At 39.3% G+C, this 4,035-nt stretch overlaps 1 pseudogene; it reads left to right on the forward strand.

The window, feature by feature from the left end:
- Window positions 1–1,337: 1,337 nt before the first annotated feature.
- Window positions 1,338–1,578, forward strand: LOC129521641 (cytochrome b-c1 complex subunit 7-like; annotated as a pseudogene).
- Window positions 1,579–4,035: the final 2,457 nt, after the last annotated feature.

Raw genomic sequence — 4,035 nt, forward strand, 5'->3', positions numbered from 1 at the left:
GTATAAGCCATGCAAAGTACTTTGCACATAATGTGTACACTATAAATTGCAACTATTATTATTAAGTCAGAGGGAAATGAAGATGTAAAAGTCAAATCAGTTTTTTGACCTTCCTTATGCAACCTGTGGATTAGGGCCTTGAGATCCAGAGAGAAGTGTGTAGAGTTAGCACCTCTTCTCCATCCCACTTGACAATTGACCCCATTCCCAGGCAGTCACCATCCTCATACTGCTCTCTCTCCAATACCCAGATTCTTGGTGTGGCTCTTACTTGGGTCTGTTCAAACTCTTGGCATGCAGATTCCAGATACTCCTTGGACATTCACAAAGCAAGCCTGTATTAATCCCATATGCTCTAATAAATTATTAAACCAACTGTTTGAGGAGGGTGATTGCTTAGACACCTGGGCATGTAAATTATTACCTTCTAACAAAAACTCCAAAACTCTAAATCTATTTATCCTAAACTCAGCTATTTGATTCCCATCTCCATATTTGTCATAATATTATACCTCTATTATCACTGAAAGATTTTTTAAATCAATCCATTCATTTCAATCAAAATTTTTAAGAGAAAATTTTATATCCCCACTTAGAAAAAAGAGAAAAGCTGGGGATCCCTGGGTGGCGCTGCGGTTTGGCGCCTGCCTTTGGCCCAGGGCACGATCCTGGAGACCCGGGATCGAATCCCACGTCAGGCTCCCGGTGCATGGAGCCTGCTTCTCCCTCTGCCTGTGTCTCTGCCTCTCTCTTTCTCTCTCTCTGTGTGACTATTATAAATAAATAAAAATTTAAAAAAAATTTAAAAAAAAAGAAAAAAGAGAAAAGCTAATATAGTTTTCCATAAATAGAAAGTAACCAAAAAAGATAAACCTAAGAAAACAAAAACAATGTCATTTAAATCCAGGTGGTTATTGTTTCTTGACAAGACTGAGCTAAAGGGAATATTAGAATGGTATTAAAAGCCCACAAACCTGGGCAACCTGGGTGGCTCAGTGGTTTAGTGCCACCTGCAGCCTGGGGTGTGATCCTGGAGACCTGGGATCGAGTCCCACATGGGGCTCCCTGCATGGAGCCTGCTTTTCCCTCTGCCTGTGTCTCTGCCTCTCTCTGTGTCTCTCATGAATAAATAAAATATTTTTTAAAAAGCCCACAAAACCCAAATATTCCTTGACATAGAATAAGTAAATCGTGGTACAGTAAATGGAATATGAGATCAAACTCTATAACATAATCACAAAGAATGTACAAACTCAAAATGGTGAGCATGAAGATGGTGGCTGGAGGGTATTTGAAAATAGTATTACAATGCTGCAGGGGCCAACACACTGGGGTTAATGCGAGATGATACATTATATGAGAATGGTGATATGAAAGAGGCCCTGAGAAGGCTTTCTGAGAACCTTTATATTTCATATTAAGAGAGCACTGGACCTGGCCAAGACACAGCAGATCTCGCCTAAAGAACTGTGGACAAAATATGAGATGGATACATTCTACATTCTACCTGAACTGTGTCTGAAAGAGATTATTTGGGAATGAAAAGAGAGAAAAGAATGGGCAAAGAAATCATCATAGAGTTGAAATCTATAGTTGCAGCTGCTCTCAAATATTTTTCAGAAGTTGTGTAAACCTGTGGTTTACTGTGGTGCAGTTGGTAAAGTGTTGGACTCTTGGTTTCAGCTCAGGCCCTGATTTCAGGGTCATGGGGTCGATCCCACCAAAAGGGCTCTGCGCTCAACTCAGAGTCTGCTTGAGACTCATTCTCCCAATTGCTCTGCCCCTCCTCCTGCTCTTTCTCTCTAAAATAAATTTAAGGTCATAATTTTCTTGAGGTGTGTTATATGTCAAAGAAATATTTGCTTCAAAAAAAAAATCCTCTTTGCAAATACACCCTAGCAACAACCTGAGTCTTTCTCCTAGTTGTAATCTAAAGGTTCACTACCACACCTTAGGAAATGCTGTCTCGAGCCAGAGAACTAATGATATTAAATATGCATAATAGACCAGCAGAGGGTCCCTATCTGTTGGAAGACCATTTCCCCAAGGCTGAGTTGGTGACATTCTCCTACACTTTCAGAGGACCACAGCGCTTACTTGGATCACAACATCTATCTCACTGTATTAAACATGATTATTTCCTAGCCTGCCTCCACCAGCCTCACTTCTTTGAGTACACGAACTGAATCTTTAACTGCAGGACCTTAGCGCCAAACAGTGTGCCTGGCAGATAAGGATGCTCCATAACTATCTGTGGAATGAATGAATGGATGAGGAATATGAATTCATCCTACAGACATAAACTGTATTGAGCTCACAGAAAAGAGTTAGAATAAGAACATGCATCTGGCAATGGGGAGCAATTGCACATAAATCCTGACACTAGCATATTTACAAGTTGGAAGAGAAAGGAGAACTGGGCTACTAATAATCAGCCTGAAACCCATTGGAGGACAGCTGCTATTACTTTGGTTTAAAAGAGCCTTGAGTGGAACTATACAGAGTCTGATACTTTTTACTATTTAAAGGGCCCAAGGTGGTACTAGAGCTATAATATCAGTAATGAAAGCAAATGTGTGAGCTGCTTGGACCTATTAAAGATAAGTTATTTCAGGTGCATTCAGAATAAGCACACATGGAGAGGTAGAGCCATTTCTTTTTTATTCTTGCTGAGGATGAGTCAGAGAAATAAGGATTTCTGAATTCTCCAGATAAAGCTCCAAATGTCTTTCAGCCACTAATTTACAAGTTTTTTGTATAGGCAGAACGGATAGTTTGTGGACATACATGTGGCGTATTTAGTATGATCTAATGTTACAAAAGCCCCAACATCCTTAGCAAAGCACCAGGTGTCCACTAGACATTCAATAAATGAAATGGATTCTATCAAGCCCCGCCACTATCTGTGTGCCGTTAAAACATGAAAGAGCAAAGAAATAGAGAAAGAGAGAAAGGGAGTGTGTAGTGGGGGGGAGGAAGGGAAGAAGAGCATGCAAGAAAGAGAAGACAGAAGAGACACAGAGACAGGGAGGTAGAAGGGTAAAGGCAGAGGAAGGGAGAGAGAAGAAAAAAAGAAAATGAGGAAAAGAGAGAGAGAGAAAATAAGAAGCAAAGTGAGCATCAGAAAGACAGTAGATCTAACAAAACATTTTGGAGGTTTTACAAAAGTGAAAATAAAAATTAACCAAGAAAGTGAATTCTAAATGTATTCAGTAATAAGAGATGGTGTTATTAGATTAAAGCTAATGATGCTAACACAGATCGAAAAGGGAAGGACAAATGATGATGGGACATAATTACTTTATTGTTCAGTGCTATGGAAATTTCTGCTTAGATGTTCAGATCTCTGAAATGATCTTCTATAGCAAGAATCGAAGCAGGGAGTAGACTGTGGAGAAATGCACCAGACTGGAAAGTCATCATCAGTGAAGAAAGTTCATTCAACATCCTGTTCTTCAGATTTGGGAAAATACAAAATCAAAAGAAAGGTTATTCATACCAAAAGACAACCAAGAATGCCCATGTGTCTATATTCCATTAGAGGGATGATATAAAAACTATTTTCCAGGCTATCAGAAATGATGTCATAATTCATAATTCTTGGTATTCATTCATTGTAGACAGCCTGCTGTTAACTTCTGAAAGGAACTTTCTAACTCTTATGTATCATTTCACACTATAGTTGGGTATATAGGATAAAGGCACCAAAGTGACTAAATAAATGAGCTCGATGATATATGGTTTATCTCTCAGTGGTAGATTGTATTACTATTTGCTCAAAATTCTCTCTTTAGCATGTACCTCCCTAAGGGTGACTTATATGTTCCTACTCTGCTGAATCAAGATGTTTCATTTTGTTTAATTGGAAGAAGGCAGAAGTGACATCTGTCTTTCCTAAGTAGAAGCTCTAGAGCCAAGACGTGAATGCCATGTTTCTTTTCCCACTGACACAATAATCAAAATGCTCTGAGAGAGGTTGCTCCATCAACCTAGGCCCTAAAGTGAACACAACATGAAACAGAGCCACAGCTGACC

Source organism: Nyctereutes procyonoides, unplaced genomic scaffold (assembly GCF_905146905.1).
Source record: "Nyctereutes procyonoides isolate TBG_1078 unplaced genomic scaffold, NYPRO_anot_genome, whole genome shotgun sequence".
NCBI lineage: Eukaryota > Metazoa > Chordata > Mammalia > Carnivora > Canidae > Nyctereutes > Nyctereutes procyonoides.